Raw genomic sequence first — 16,823 nt, 5'->3', positions numbered from 1 at the left:
CAAGGCTAGTTCCGGAATACGAGCACCTGAAAACAGTCACTCTCGTAGCCTTCCCAAGAACTGCGCGCAGATGGCATTCTGACCATGTGGTCCTGATCTAAAGGTTTAACGCAAGTCGGCAGTATCTTCCCTAGCCTCTCTGGATCAAGCTGTCAACGCGACCCCCAGAGAGAGTCCCCCCGCGTGCCCCCCCCCACCCCCCCGGCCCCAAAAGAGCTTGGAAGGAATAACAGGGCAGGCAAGAGAGACAGCCCCAAGAGAACGAGGAACAAATTGCTCGTTTTGCTGTAGCCCTTGCTTACTTGTAAGCCTTCTCTCGACGTTTATCTTTGGCCTTCTTGCGCTTCTTGACCTTCTCGTACTTTTTTCCTTTTTGGATCACCTGAAAGCTCTTGTCTCGATCCGTCCCCGTTTCTCTTCCGTTTTGCTGCCGCTCCCTTCTGCACGGGGGTGGTCTCTTCTCAAGAGGCGGGTGCGGATGTGATTCTAACTACGCGGGCCCGTTCTAAAGTGCCGCCCCAGCTCGGCCGTATCTTCCCTGTCTTCGCCTCATCAGCCTACCAACGTGATCCCCGGACAGACTCCGCACTACTGAGCGCTTTTTAAAGCAAACTGGGCGGACAAGAGAAAGAGCCAGAAAAGAACGAGGCACAAACTGCCGGAATCTCTTGTCTCGCTCTTTCTCCGTTTCGCTTCTGTTTTGCTGTCGCTCCCTTCGGCGTGGCGATGTCCTCTTTTTCTGCTTCTTTGCTTTCCAGTCTTCCGGGGAGAGCCCTCCAAAGCAGAAGGAACTGACGCAGGCGGAAGCGCGTGTCTTTGAGGAGAGTGTTTTTCAGACTGCTGCTCCGGAACGGAACAGGGGCGCGAGTCTGCTCTGTGGCTGCGGAAGCGACGCACGTCTTCCCCTCCGGAGAGCGACGGCAGGTGGAGCCACCTGCTTTGGCAAGAAGGCTCGTGGCTTGGCCTGTCTTGTTGTGTTCGTCCTCCGCTTCGGGATCTGTATCGAGGCCGTTTTCCTGAGCTTCTGCCCTTACCTGGGCAGTTTCTGTCACGACGGGAAGACGTGCGCCTGCTTCCATTGCAGTGCCGCTGCTTCTGGCAGCTGTGCTTGTTTCTTTCCAGCCTGCAAGAGCGCCTCCTCTTGTGAGAATGACCGCCTGGTCCCCTTCCGTTTAGCTTCTCCCGCTCTTCGGTGCCAGAGCGCTCTCTCTTCCTCCGGCAGGGCTCCGGGGAAGGTTTTGGCGAGTCGCGTCTTTCGTTGGATGAAGGAACAGGCTTGCTTAGGTCCTCATCCTCCCGAGCGCTGCAGAGACCGTCAGGCTGCCACGCAGTCTGAGGTGCAGGCCGTTTGTTTGGAACGCTGAGAGCCATCTCCCGTTTCTCGGAGGGATCGAGAACGGAAGGCCTGGCAGTTGCCCAGGTTTGGACGCCAGCTGCTGGTAGAGCTGATGATGGCCTTTGGAGGGTGACACCATTGGGCTCCTCTTTCAGGGCTCCGTTTCTGTTGGAACCGTCTGAGCTCTGTATTTCAAAAGAAGAGAGTGTAAGAGGGCTCTGTGCAAACACACAGCTTTGAAAAGCCCTAAACACAAACCCCTCCTGCCAGATACTCCTACAGATTGCCTCGGGAGCTGAGCGGAAGGAAAACCACAACCCTGCTTTAGCTCGGAGTGCGAGGCCAAGGCGGGTGCTACTTTTCAGTCCTGCTTTTGGTTTTCTGCATATTGGAAGCAAATGAGCATCCTTTTTGAAAGCCCATCCAAACAGCTGAGCACGGATTAAAGATGTTCCTAAGTCTCGCTCTCTCGCTCTCCTCCTCTAAGCTTGACGTGTGTACGGATGTATGCGCGTCCATTTTTCCCCTTCACGCTGCCCCTGACAACCCGAGCATAACTGTTCAAGTGCTCAGGAAGAAGCCCTTTTGGTTTTGCTGTCTCAGCTAAAGGGACAGCACTAAAAAGAAGCCCAGCAATCCGGCCTTCTTGTCTTGATTTGAGCACGACCTGCCTCTACTTCCAGCGTCTCTCGGCGCTTCAGGAAGCGGAGCTGGAGGCAAAGAAGCAGCAGGGCTGCAAACAATTTAGCATTAGCCACTGTTTGAGTGATTCTGGCTGCAGCAGCAGGAGAGCTGTGAAGAAAGCTGCAGTGCGAGGAGGGGGGGGAAAACACAATGCAGACGCTACCTACCCCCCACCCCCACCCCACCCCCATCCCCACCACCAAAAAAAAAAAAAAGAGGAAAAGAAAGAGAAAAATCCCACTCTCATTTTGGTGCCTTCATCCTTCCCTCTCTCTCTCTTCCCTGCCAGTTACCTTCATCGTAGGAGGAGGAGGATGGGGTCCCGTAAATCCAGCCTGCTTATTATCAGCCCCCGGCTGAGCAAGGAACGAACGGGGAGAAGCTGGCACCGGTGTGTAAGAAGCGCCTTCTGCAGGTGTCTCACCGCGGCACCTTGGGAAACAACAGTGAGCTCAGTTGAGAGATGTTCTGTCAGCCTCCGCTTGGGCTAAGCCCCATCCTATCACGCTGTAGGAGCAGCTGATCGGCCATACTGAAAACGTAACCAAGACTACGAGCTGAAAATTAGGCGATGGTCTTCCTACCACGGCTGCCCCTTTCAGAGCAAGAACTCATCATCCTCACACCACCTCTGGCCTTAATTGTGCCTCTTTTCGGCATTCGCCTGCTACAGAGAGCGCCTCCGTAACAAGTTACGCGAGTGCAGCAGCTTAAGGCCAAGCAATGAAGGCCAAGAAAGGGCACGGGGACTTCCAGATTAGACAGAACGGAAGTCTACAAATAGCCCTTTCCTCCCGGGACAGAAAGAGAAACGCGTCAGAGGAGAAGAAGAGAAGCATCAGTAGCGTGAAAAGGAAACGCATGCTGAACCCACCTGACATAAAAAAGTAAATACGCCTGCTGGCTGAGAACGGTGCCGATGTTGCGAAGGACGACCGAGGCATCGTTCATCTCATACCACAGTCCGTTACTGGCCTGCAAATAAAGGCAGTGAGACATGGGACGAGTCCTTTCCCCCTAAAAAACAGTGGTTGCCGGTAGCCTTCTGGGGCAAGCCTCTCTTCACCAGCACAGGTTTTACCCTGCAAGAAACGAAGCTGATGCTTACCTTGGTGAAGCAGAAATAGTGTCCCGCGTGGCCGCTGCCACCTCTGTGCACCAGGACCGCATATAAGGCGTAGAGGACTGGTTCGCCGACTGGCTGAGACATGTATGCTCGAAGGTCCAAATACTCCGGATATTTCACGTGCTGAGGACAGAGCAAGAAGACCCCAAACTCATCTGGGAATACTTCACGAAAGAGCCGGAGAAAAACCCTGCTAAGAACACGGACCGGAAGTTGAGGCAGACCTTTCTTTGGCTCGTCAGAAAGAGGTCTTCCCAGGGACAACAGGTAACAATTTCAGGTGCAGAGAACCGTTCTCGGCAACATCAGCTTTTTAAGAGCAGAGCATATGCTTATCGTCCCACGGGAACTGTGCTGTTCCCCCAAGAGCAAGAGCCAGACCTACTTCTTGTACTGAGTCTTCCCAGACATCTACCGCCTCTGTACTTGCAGGCGGCAGACATTAACAGCTTTTCTAGAAGCGTGCTCTGCTCTGGGAAATCTCCCTCCCCAAGAGGACAGATTCGCTTCACAATTGTAGAGCTACCTTGCTAATCTTTCCGCCGGTGAAATCGGCAAATCTTTTCAGGGCTATGGTGAGAACGCTGGAAGAGCGATGGATCGTAAACCTCTTGGACGCAGCAACCATCTGTTCACACCTGCAAAGCGAGCACGGGCAAGTGTTTATAGGCATCTTTCCCTCCCCCGCCTCCCGCCAAAAGCCAAACATGTTTCCACGTCTCTCGCACGCTCCTCCCAGTGCAATGCTCTGTCCTCGCGTAAGCGGGTGCTTCTTTTCAGAAAGCCACCCGCTGCCTTTCAGCCTTGCTCATGCAGAGACCGTAGCAGGATGCTTGAGGACACCGCGATACGCGCTGGGAAGGTTCTCTTTGGGCAGCCACACAAAAGCCTGAGTGCGCGTAGCCCGGCTGCGCGCCCCCCCAAAAGCGAGGCTTGCCAACAACTCCTAACGCAGCAGGAAGGCGACTCTTCCCACTAGAGCGCGGTTCCAGAATGTAATGCAATGCCGGGGGATGTTCCCTGGTACGCAGAAGTGGCTCCTTCTAGTCAAGCAGAATGACAAAGATGCCTCTCTTAAAAGCAAATGTACTGTTTGCCAAGCTCTGGGTGACTTCAGCTCTACAACCAAAAGGTGCGCCTCGCTGTCTCGTTTGCCTGTCTCAATTGAGTCAAAGGCTAGCTCATGCTCTGAGACAGGCCCTACATTTCAGCCGGGCTCTCCTATTAAGATGTCGTTAGGAAGAATCTTACTTGCTGCATTTGTAGCAGTTTTCACCATCCAGCCGTTCAGGTCTCACAAATTCCTCCAGAGCTGCGGGGACAGAGGAGGCTGCCTGGATGCGGAAGAAAGCAGGGCACTGAGTTCCTGGAAACTCAAATCCCAACCCGCCCCGAGTATTTTGCCACAGGGCCTCCCTCCTTCACCCAGGGGGAGACCGTCGGCTTTAGAACGCCACAAGTGGCAAGAACAAACCCTCAGAGCTCGGGCCCTTCAGCCACCGATCCAAAACGGCTTACCTGTATCTCCAAAGGGATGTCGAGGAACGCCTCGTAGGACTCCGACACTGCTTGGCAGCTCAAGCACGTTACTGCAAGCCAAACAGCAGCACGTCACAAAATGTGAAGGAGACTCCCTTTGCCCGCTTAAACCGTTAAGACCCACTCCTCCCGTCACACCGTTAAGCTCTTTGCGACAAACGGGCACAAAGGCACCGAGCAGTTCTAAGGACAGTCCTCGTTTGAAAAAGTACCTCTGGAGCGCAGAAATCCTCCAAAGATTTGGTGAATGACCGTGGCAGCTTGCGACGACGCGTCCAAGCTGGAAACAAATTATCATCAGAGCTCAGAAGAGCCTGCTTGTCTACGAAAAGCCGGGACAAAGGTTTTCGCGTAGGGTAGGACACGAAGGCGACAAAAGCGCTCGAGAACACTGAAAGGTCGAGGTGTTTCTGCTTACTCGGTGCTTCCATTCAAACAAGCCGTCTGCATAGCAGCCACGGTGCAGCGTAAGAATTCGTGAGCATCTTCCTGTCGGCCAAAATGGAAATGCTCCCCGATTCCTAATGAACACCAAGGGTACAAGGTCTAGCTCATCAAAAGGGACAGAACGCTTCCCTTTCTACAAGCGCTCTCTCGCCCTTAAAAACTTGAACTCTCCAAACCCTTTGCACCCGTGACATAGCCCTCTGAAAACGCAGACGTTTCTACAGAGGGAGAACGCCCTCTGCAATGACTTACGCCTAAGGTCCTTGAAGACAGCCGTAGGCTTGATGGCATCCTCAGAGCAGAGCAGGACCTGGTTAACGTGCGTTTCCATTGTACACATCATGCAGAAGCCTCGCTCGCGACCTGCCAAGAGTCAAGGAAGAACCCACCTCAGTCTGGTGAAAGACGCGCCCCTGTGGAAAACCCTAAGCAACAGCAACCTTGAAGTTGTAAGTGCAGCCTCTGCTCTCCGTTCTACGCTCTCTTCTCCTCAGCTGCCAAGAGCCCAGTCCGTGTGCATAAGCACTAGCCAGGAAGTCTGTAGTAGTAGCCCACATCTTCTGAGGAAGCACCTGCTAACGGACTGCTGCCAAGTCCTCTTTTGCCGGTAGCGTCCCAGGACTTTGCACGCCACAGAAGAGCACAACAGGCGAGGCAAGCCTATTTGACCCTGACGAAGCAGCCTTAAGAGAGACTGAGCGTTAGCTTCGGCGCGCTGCTCTCGGGTGAGCTACGCGATACGGCGCTAAGAATCCTTTGGGAGAAAGGGCAGGTTCAAGTAACGCGTGTGTAGGTACTTCCACCCTCCTTGCTCGCCAAAGGATGCTTAATTGCAAGACGTCTTGTAAACAAGGCGCCAACAGGGCCTAATTTCTCCGAGCATGGACTAAGACACCAGACCGGGAAGCACACAGGTGCCTGTGTCAGAACAGACCTACGTGCATACGACCAAAGGCCGCTAGGCTCCCATCGGTTCCACAGAAGAATAACTTCCAAAGAACACAAGCCCAAGGCTTGGAAAAATAAGGTCTGATTTGAGCCTCAATGAAACTCTGGGTTTCCAGACAGTCATCCCACAGAAATCTCTATCCGAGTTCACACCAGACTAGCTCACATCATTGCTTTCACGGCGGTCTGCCCTAGCTTCCGTCTTCCAACGGTTCAGCACTGACCACTCACAGCACTCGGGCGTTATGGAAACGCGGCTGGGAAGGACCGCTGAGAACCTGAGCTGCCCTCCTCCTGAACGTTATCATCTTTCTGCCAGTCGGAAACCCACGGGCCAAACATTCATGGAGCGCATCACTTCCCAATGCCCTTGATCTTTCACAGGAGGGAAGAAAGGATCCTTCCTTGACGTTTGAGCACAGTGCATTAAGTGAAAGCAAGCCCTCCATCAGCTAGCCTGAGCGCGTCGCAAAGGCACGATGAAAAGCCGGTGCGCGCCCCCCACCCCACCCCCCCACCCCACCCCCCTGCCCTGCCCCCCCCCTCACCCCCCCGCAGGGAAAATAGGACATTTCAGAGAGTCACTTCACAGAGTCGCTGTTCTGCTCTTTGACCTGCAGAGCTGTCCCAGAGGTTGCAAGCAACATGCTCGGAAGTACTCACACGACTGGCTGTGTTCCCTGGAAAGCATGTAATTGGCGAGAGGCGGAGTGTAGGTCAAACACTGTAGAACCGAGTTGAGGAAACACGTATTGCCCAGGTTGTGCAGTCCAGCTCCAACATTTTGCCTTTGCCGCCACTCCACAGAAATCTTCTCGGGTGGGAAAAGCATCCTTTGTGGCGGAGCAGGTCCGTCAGTAACGACTGCAAGAGAACGCTAGCGTCAAAGAGACTGCACCCCTTTGTTTTACGAACGGAGGCTGCAAAGGTAGTGTTCTGGACAGGAGCCCCCAGAAGAACCAGCTGTAATCGAGAACACGAGCACGTAGTCGAGACAGCCCATGCCTCAAGTTTGCTGCTCAGCACACAGCTGGGGAAAAGCGTTTACTCCTCTGTTTTCCTTTTCCTCCTGGGCAACCACTACTACTCGGGCTTCAGGAACTTCGGCCAAGTCCCTTCCATCTCGAGGCTCCGCTCTGCTTGTTAGTCTAATTCTTCTGTCCTTCTTCCTTAGCCTGACCTGAACCGCAAGCTCACGCTGGCAATTACATGGCAATACGTGGAGGAGCTAAGGCCAAAAAAGAGGCCAGCAACCCTCCGAGGAGCAGAGCTCTTTCCAGGCAGTGTTGCCTTCAACTGTCGGAGGCGCACACACCTGGAGAAGCCTGTGTATTGCCACAAAGCTCCCTCCCCAGCAGCCACCGCAGCTTGTCAACCTCGCACAGTTCAGCTTTGCAACGCTAGCCGCTCCCGCTGTCCCAGGGCAGTCACACCATTAACCTTTACTCTTGAAGTCTGTACTCACAGGAGTAGCTCCTTTCGGGGCCAGCTCCTGCAGCTGGTACCTGACCCCAGCTTGCAGAGCCTGACTTCATTTCTGTCGGACACGACTCCGACTCAAAAACAAACGCGCTCGGCTAGCCAGAAGGCGCGCTCAGCCCACGCTCGCTTCCGCCAGCGCGACTGCAAGCGCCCTGGCAGAGAGCGCGCCACGAGCTGCTGCGCCGCGGCCCTCTCTGCCGCACAGCGACCCCAGCTCTGTGGGCCATTGTGACGGCGGGCAGCTCGGCCAAGGAGGCGGCCGGCTCGCAGCAGCTGAGCGGGCCGGGCCCGATCCGGCGCACCCAATCGGATCGCAGCGTGCCAGTGGCAGGCGGGTGCTGGGGGCAGCATGGCCCCACCCCTCCTTATGAGGGGGAGGCCGCGGGGGAGGCGCGCTCACCTCGGCGCCCCAAGGGCAGCCCCCGCCCCAAGGGCCCCAAGGGCCCCAAGGGCCCCCCGGGGCTGCGCTGCCCCGCTGGCGGCAGGGGCGGGGGCTGGGCTCCCGCCCGCACAGCTGACACCTCTTTCCCGGGCCGAAGAAGCCGGACTAAGAAAAAAAAGCACGCTGCTGTCACCGTACCTGCTGTGCCGTTTGGGCTGCCCTGTTCCTGTTGGTGCGGGTTGTCTTTCCCACTCTTGTGGTGCCCCAAACTCTGTCCCTAAGACTTGTAGAGCACAACACCCGCTCTCCTCCAGCTCCCTTTTCCATGCATTTGGTCTAGGTCAGGAGGGGAAGCAAGCCCCTCATTCTGCACTACAGAGAAACACCTTCAACAGCCCTTAAGAGCAAGCCTGTTGGAAGACCCTGCAACGCCAAACAACTTTTAAGGCGTTCTTGGAGCAGCCGCACAATTTCACCTGTCTCCAGGAATTAGCGGAAAAGCCTGGCGCCATTACACGTTAGCACTAGTGCGCCTCCTCATCAGTGCGAGCACTGACTTGGACTTGGACTTTCTCTCTCCGGAAGGCTTTCCCAGGAACGGGGCTGCTCTCTCCTTGCGCCTTCTGGGACGAACTTAGTCCTGTACAATTGCCGCATAAGAGAGTCTTGACAGAACTAACGAGAGCAGCTATTTGACAAATACTTAGCGGGGGTAAGCCGCCTACGTTTCGCGGGCAGCTCCGGTGCTATGGAATTAACGCGTCAGTGTGTCCACAGCAGCTTTGGTTTGGGGGTTCTTCTCATACTGGATTGGGTGTTTTCCATCATTGCCCCAAGCGGTACTGCAGTTTGCCATGGAAAAGAGCGGCTCGACTCTAGATCGTTCTCCAGGCAAATTCAATTCGTTTTGCAATGCTGTAATCAGTCAAACTGCTCGAGCCGGGTGCCTCTTTCGAGGGACCCAGAACAAAAGAAGTCTGAAGAAACTGTCCTCCTTACAGTCTTAGTTCCCCGCCTGCCAGTGAAAGTCTCTTCCAGTCTTCTTTACTGAGTCAGTAAAGTCTCTTTCCTTCGGATCGGTTCACGTCTGCAGCCCGGGACGGTTGCTACGTTGCTGCTTCACGGTGCCTTCACTCGTTGCCGAAGGTTAACCGTTGCTTCTGCTCGTTCTGCTCTGGGTCCTTGAGGGCCGCTTCTAGCTGGTTTTGCAGTCCCATCAGCAGCAATGTCTTTCGCGTTCACTGCCGGTCAGTCCTGCGGCCTGCAGGCTTCATCTCCGTTAGGCCTAGCGCTCAGCTGGGCTAGAGCTAAATTAGCTCCCGTTTCTAACATAACAGTCATGCTAACTGAGGGACCAGTTTCTAACAGGTTCTACCTTGGCTCTTGGAGCTGCTCTGAGGGAAGGTTCCGGATCTGGAAGGGCAAAGCAATGCTTTTGAAGCCAGCCAGCATTTCATGCCAAAGAGAAGCAGGCATAGCCTGAGATGTCTCCAGGAGAGAGATGCTAACAGATTCCTGGCGCGGTGACACTACTTTCATTTGCGGGAGCTCTGTGCAGAGGGAACGGCTCTCTGTGACCGACTGCCCCCGCTCCCCCGCTGCTTTCTTCAAAGCACTCAGTGGCGGTAGCTTCTGTTTGGCTGAAGCTGGTCTGGCGAACACTCGCAGGCCTGGCACGGCAGAGCTGCTCCTGCGTGGGGCACGCTTGGAGGGTGCATTTGGCGTTTCCTCGGCGCTTGATAATGGAGAGCCTCACTGGGTAGGCAAGGTAGCACTGGGTAGGCAGGAAAGGTAACTCCCTGCCTGAAGTCCTGGGCTCCATAAATAATCCCTCCTACCTGCTCAGACGTCCAAGGCGGCTGCATGTCATAGTTTGCCTGTGAAACAGAGCAAAAGAGTCACCAGGTCTCTGAACTCTGTCAGGAGGAGCTGTGAGGAGGGGAAATCTCCTGGTTCCTGTGACTGTACAGGAGAGCAGACTTTTATCAGGCATAACCCGCAAGCAATCACCTTCCCTCTAACGTTGCCATTAACTCGGGCCACGGAGGGGCAGCGCAGGCGTTACTCTACCGGGAGAGGGTTAGTGTTCAGGGTTTGCCCTTTCGGTGTCCCGTTAGGGCCTAGCGCGTTTTGGCTAGGGGCTACGGGTTGGCACTCGCCTTTTCGGGGTAGGGATCGGGGGAGGCTTGGGGGAGGGTTCAGAGCTCTGCCTACGGCTGCTGGTAAGTGGTTAGGGCATGGGCTAGCCTTTTGGGTTCGGGCTAGGGCTCAGGGTGAGCCCGGTGTGGCAGGGACTTCAGGGGTGGGATCGGGGGGGGGGCCTGGGGTGAGAGGGAGGCTAAGGGGTTACCAGGTTGGGCTTGGGCTGGGCGGAGAGGGTGTGGGGCTAGGGATTAGAGCAGGGGCTCGGGGGAGGGCTGGGTGGGGGGGAAGGGACTGGGGTCAGGGCAGGGCTTCAGGGTCGGGGTTAGCGGCAGGCAGGGCAGGGCAGGCCAGGGGCCTAAGCAAAGGGCTCTCACAGGCCCTGTGCCATGCGCGCCGCCCTCACCGCAGGGCCCCTCACCGCCCCCAGCTCTGCCGTCTGCGTGGGCGCAGCTCTCCGGAGGCCGCCCCGCGTGCCCTGGCGCACCTGCCTCTAGCGCTGGTGGGCAGCGTCTGGGGCCGGCGTGCGGAGGCCGGGGCTGGCGTCAGGCTCGGGGCTCGGGGCTGGCACCGAGAGGGCGGGCGGGGAGCGAGCGAGCGAGCGAGCCCCGCGCCTTCCCCGCCACGCTGCCCGGGTCGCCGCCTGCCTGCCAGGCCCCGGCCATCTGCGCGCTGGCTGGCCGAGCAGCAAGCGGTGGGCGGGAGGGGCGGGGCGGGGTGGGGTGGGCCGAGCAGCAAGCGGTGGGTGGGAGGGGAGGGGCGGGGCGCCCCAGGAGCGACATGCAGCCCACCCAGTGGCGCTGCCGCCCGGGCCAAGGGCTGGTGCTGGTGCTGCTGGGCCGGCCGGGCCCCTGGGGGCCCGGGGGCCCGCGGGCAGCGGCAGGGGTGCCTGCTCCGGGGCTGCGCTGGCCCGGTGCCGGCCCTGGCACGGGCCGCCTGCCCCCGTGCCCCCGCGCTAGGCCGCGGCACGGCCCACCTGTGCCCGGTGGGCCCCGCTTTGCTCCATCCCTCCCCAGTTCGGTGTGTCTGGTGCCTTTGCCTTGGCTGCCGTGGCCACGCGTGGCTGTGTCGCCGGGACTGCCTGCGTGCCAGTGGCCCTGCGCCCCAAAGTGCCCCCTCGCTAGCCAGCTGGGCCTGACTGGATTTCCCTTTGCCTTATGCAGTTGCTCGACATCTTTTTCTTTTTCTTTTCCCTTTAGCCTCGCTTCCTCCACCCAGCCCCAGTGAAGCACAAGCAGCTTCTGATCAGACGTGCTGACACTTGACCTGCCCGAGCAGCAGAGTGGCTTGCTGCTCGCACTCCTGCCACGCGCTCCCACGGCGCCCCATTCGGGCCTTAGCTCCTGCCAGGCCTGGGGCGCCAGCGGGAGCTCTGCTACCCATCGGCATTACCGGCACCTTTGGAAAAAAGCACGCCTAATGGAAGCGAACGGGGGAAAAAAGTTGCTTCTTTGCGTGGTAAAATTCCGTACAGAAGTCTGAAGCACCGCTAAGGACTGGCTTTTGGTTTGATGGTCATTTTATTGTTTTGAGAATCAAAACAAGCTTTTCAAGCTTGGCTTGGCAATGCTATTGTTTTGAGCATGGCGATCTGTTGCTTTTGGTGGTAAGTCGCGGTGCTGGCGGCAAGGTTAGTCAGAGTCCTGAAGGCTCCCGCCAGCAAGCTCGGCATCGGAAAGGCAAGAGGCAGCAGGGTCACTCCCTGTCATGACATTCAGCCCAAGCCCATCTGCTCAGCGGTTTGCTTTTCTAGAAAGCAAAGACCCGAGCCTGCGCACAGCTCGACATGCGCCGTGACTCCGGCACTGAACGGGCTCGAGAGGAAGGCGGCCAAAAGCCTTCGAGGAAAACCGACTGCCTTTCAGGTCCGGGCTAAGGCGGGTGTTCTGCGCAGAAGAGCAGGACACAGCTACCTGCTTTCCTGGCACCCGCTAGACCTTAGGCACGTGCAATGTGGTGGCAGTCCCGCCTTCTTTCCCAGCAGCCCTTCAAAAACGGAAACAAGCAAGCAAGCAAATCACAGACGCTTTTTGTTGTTGTTTTTAATCAAGGCAGAATATTTGGCAGCTAGGGCCTACTGGACAGCTTTCCGCTGGCAAGCATTCCGAAAGTATTGCAAAGCATAGTCTCTGCTTGAATAAAAAGGAATCCCGCCACCTTCCTGGGGCCCCTTCCCTTCCATCTCCCCGCGGGATGGGGTGGAGCTCTGTTGGTTGCTTTCACCTGCACGGGAAGGCTGCCCGTCCCCGTGGCGTTGTCTGCCGCCACGGGTTCTGGCTTGCTCACGTACAAAGCCGTCTGCAGGAAGGGATTCTTCCTTCTCCTCCCGTGTGTGCTTCTGGAAACGAGGATCTGAGCGTTCCAAGAAGCTCTCCAGCTTCTTGAGGGGGGTCTCCTCTTTTCCTGACGCTTGCCATTGTCCACGGGGAGCTCAGAGAAATCCAAGTCCTACTGTCTGAAGGAAACAGGCAAGTTAAGAACAGAAAAAACAGGGGTGGCACTTGATGCCTCTACGGGACTGTCTTGTATCATACATTTCTACTGCAGGGGCTGATGTGCAGCGCATCAGCTGCCCTGCGGTTAATTGCCGTACGTCTGCCTTACTAGGAAGCGTAAACCCTGAGAGGTCGAGCGGGCATTAGGTCCTGGCTTGTAGACAAATCGTTAATCAAGGCTAGTTCCGGAATACGAGCACCTGAAAACAGTCACTCTCGTAGCCTTCCCAAGAACTGCGCGCAGATGGCATTCTGACCATGTGGTCCTGATCTAAAGGTTTAACGCAAGTCGGCAGTATCTTCCCTAGCCTCTCTGGATCAAGCTGTCAACGCGACCCCCAGAGAGAGTCCCCCCGCGTGCCCCCCCCCACCCCCCCGGCCCCAAAAGAGCTTGGAAGGAATAACAGGGCAGGCAAGAGAGACAGCCCCAAGAGAACGAGGAACAAATTGCTCGTTTTGCTGTAGCCCTTGCTTACTTGTAAGCCTTCTCTCGACGTTTATCTTTGGCCTTCTTGCGCTTCTTGACCTTCTCGTACTTTTTTCCTTTTTGGATCACCTGAAAGCTCTTGTCTCGATCCGTCCCCGTTTCTCTTCCGTTTTGCTGCCGCTCCCTTCTGCACGGGGGTGGTCTCTTCTCAAGAGGCGGGTGCGGATGTGATTCTAACTACGCGGGCCCGTTCTAAAGTGCCGCCCCAGCTCGGCCGTATCTTCCCTGTCTTCGCCTCATCAGCCTACCAACGTGATCCCCGGACAGACTCCGCACTACTGAGCGCTTTTTAAAGCAAACTGGGCGGACAAGAGAAAGAGCCAGAAAAGAACGAGGCACAAACTGCCGGAATCTCTTGTCTCGCTCTTTCTCCGTTTCGCTTCTGTTTTGCTGTCGCTCCCTTCGGCGTGGCGATGTCCTCTTTTTCTGCTTCTTTGCTTTCCAGTCTTCCGGGGAGAGCCCTCCAAAGCAGAAGGAACTGACGCAGGCGGAAGCGCGTGTCTTTGAGGAGAGTGTTTTTCAGACTGCTGCTCCGGAACGGAACAGGGGCGCGAGTCTGCTCTGTGGCTGCGGAAGCGACGCACGTCTTCCCCTCCGGAGAGCGACGGCAGGTGGAGCCACCTGCTTTGGCAAGAAGGCTCGTGGCTTGGCCTGTCTTGTTGTGTTCGTCCTCCGCTTCGGGATCTGTATCGAGGCCGTTTTCCTGAGCTTCTGCCCTTACCTGGGCAGTTTCTGTCACGACGGGAAGACGTGCGCCTGCTTCCATTGCAGTGCCGCTGCTTCTGGCAGCTGTGCTTGTTTCTTTCCAGCCTGCAAGAGCGCCTCCTCTTGTGAGAATGACCGCCTGGTCCCCTTCCGTTTAGCTTCTCCCGCTCTTCGGTGCCAGAGCGCTCTCTCTTCCTCCGGCAGGGCTCCGGGGAAGGTTTTGGCGAGTCGCGTCTTTCGTCGGATGAAGGAACAGGCTTGCTTAGGTCCTCATCCTCCCGAGCGCTGCAGAGACCGTCAGGCTGCCACGCAGTCTGAGGTGCAGGCCGTTTGTTTGGAACGCTGAGAGCCATCTCCCGTTTCTCGGAGGGATCGAGAACGGAAGGCCTGGCAGTTGCCCAGGTTTGGACGCCAGCTGCTGGTAGAGCTGATGATGGCCTTTGGAGGGTGACACCATTGGGCTCCTCTTTCAGGGCTCCGTTTCTGTTGGAACCGTCTGAGCTCTGTATTTCAAAAGAAGAGAGTGTAAGAGGGCTCTGTGCAAACACACAGCTTTGAAAAGCCCTAAACACAAACCCCTCCTGCCAGATACTCCTACAGATTGCCTCGGGAGCTGAGCGGAAGGAAAACCACAACCCTGCTTTAGCTCGGAGTGCGAGGCCAAGGCGGGTGCTACTTTTCAGTCCTGCTTTTGGTTTTCTGCATATTGGAAGCAAATGAGCATCCTTTTTGAAAGCCCATCCAAACAGCTGAGCACGGATTAAAGATGTTCCTAAGTCTCGCTCTCTCGCTCTCCTCCTCTAAGCTTGACGTGTGTACGGATGTATGCGCGTCCATTTTTCCCCTTCACGCTGCCCCTGACAACCCGAGCATAACTGTTCAAGTGCTCAGGAAGAAGCCCTTTTGGTTTTGCTGTCTCAGCTAAAGGGACAGCACTAAAAAGAAGCCCAGCAATCCGGCCTTCTTGTCTTGATTTGAGCACGACCTGCCTCTACTTCCAGCGTCTCTCGGCGCTTCAGGAAGCGGAGCTGGAGGCAAAGAAGCAGCAGGGCTGCAAACAATTTAGCATTAGCCACTGTTTGAGTGATTCTGGCTGCAGCAGCAGGAGAGCTGTGAAGAAAGCTGCAGTGCGAGGAGGGGGGGGAAAACACAATGCAGACGCTACCTACCCCCCACCCCCACCCCACCCCCACCCCACCCCCATCCCCACCACCAAAAAAAAAAAAAAGAGGAAAAGAAAGAGAAAAATCCCACTCTCATTTTGGTGCCTTCATCCTTCCCTCTCTCTCTCTTCCCTGCCAGTTACCTTCATCGTAGGAGGAGGAGGATGGGGTCCCGTAAATCCAGCCTGCTTATTATCAGCCCCCGGCTGAGCAAGGAACGAACGGGGAGAAGCTGGCACCGGTGTGTAAGAAGCGCCTTCTGCAGGTGTCTCACCGCGGCACCTTGGGAAACAACAGTGAGCTCAGTTGAGAGATGTTCTGTCAGCCTCCGCTTGGGCTAAGCCCCATCCTATCACGCTGTAGGAGCAGCTGATCGGCCATACTGAAAACGTAACCAAGACTACGAGCTGAAAATTAGGCGATGGTCTTCCTACCACGGCTGCCCCTTTCAGAGCAAGAACTCATCATCCTCACACCACCTCTGGCCTTAATTGTGCCTCTTTTCGGCATTCGCCTGCTACAGAGAGCGCCTCCGTAACAAGTTACGCGAGTGCAGCAGCTTAAGGCCAAGCAATGAAGGCCAAGAAAGGGCACGGGGACTTCCAGATTAGACAGAACGGAAGTCTACAAATAGCCCTTTCCTCCCGGGACAGAAAGAGAAACGCGTCAGAGGAGAAGAAGAGAAGCATCAGTAGCGTGAAAAGGAAACGCATGCTGAACCCACCTGACATAAAAAAGTAAATACGCCTGCTGGCTGAGAACGGTGCTGATGTTGCGAAGGACGACCGAGGCATCGTTCATCTCATACCACAGTCCGTTACTGGCCTGCAAATAAAGGCAGTGAGACATGGGACGAGTCCTTTCCCCCTAAAAAACAGTGGTTGCCGGTAGCCTTCTGGGGCAAGCCTCTCTTCACCAGCACAGGTTTTACCCTGCAAGAAACGAAGCTGATGCTTACCTTGGTGAAGCAGAAATAGTGTCCCGCGTGGCCGCTGCCACCTCTGTGCACCAGGACCGCATATAAGGCGTAGAGGACTGGTTCGCCGACTGGCTGAGACATGTATGCTCGAAGGTCCAAATACTCCGGATATTTCACGTGCTGAGGACAGAGCAAGAAGACTCCAAACTCATCTGGGAATACTTCACGAAAGAGCCGGAGAAAAACCCTGCTAAGAACACGGACCGGAAGTTGAGGCAGACCTTTCTTTGGCTCGTCAGAAAGAGGTCTTCCCAGGGACAACAGGTAACAATTTCAGGTGCAGAGAACCGTTCTCGGCAACATCAGCTCTTTAAGAGCAGAGCATATGCTTATCGTCCCACGGGAACTGTGCTGTTCCCCCAAGAGCAAGAGCCAGACCTACTTCTTGTACTGAGTCTTCCCAGACATCTACCGCCTCTGTACTTGCAGGCGGCAGACATTAACAGCTTTTCTAGAAGCGTGCTCTGCTCTGGGAAATCTCCCTCCCCAAGAGGACGGATTCGCTTCACAATTGTAGAGCTACCTTGCTAATCTTTCCGCCGGTGAAATCGGCAAATCTTTTCAGGGCTATGGTGAGAACGCTGGAAGAGCGATGGATCGTAAACCTCTTGGACGCAGCAACCATCTGTTCACACCTGCAAAGCGAGCACGGGCAAGTGTTTATAGGCATCTTTCCCTCCCCCGCCTCCCGCCAAAAGCCAAACAGGTTTCCGCGTCTCTCGCACGCTCCTCCCAGTGCAATGCTCTGTCCTCGCGTAAGCGGGTGCTTCTTTTCAGAAAGCCACCCGCTGCCTTTCAGCCTTGCTCATGCAGAGACCGTAGCAGGATGCTTGAGGACACCGCGATACGCGCTGGGAAGGTTCTCTTTGGGCAGCCACACAAAAGCCTGAGTGCGCGTAGCCCGGCTG

Source organism: Struthio camelus, chromosome 7 (genome assembly GCF_040807025.1).
Source record: "Struthio camelus isolate bStrCam1 chromosome 7, bStrCam1.hap1, whole genome shotgun sequence".
Classification (NCBI taxonomy): Eukaryota; Metazoa; Chordata; class Aves; order Struthioniformes; family Struthionidae; genus Struthio; species Struthio camelus.
This window is presented reverse-complemented; position numbering follows the sequence as displayed.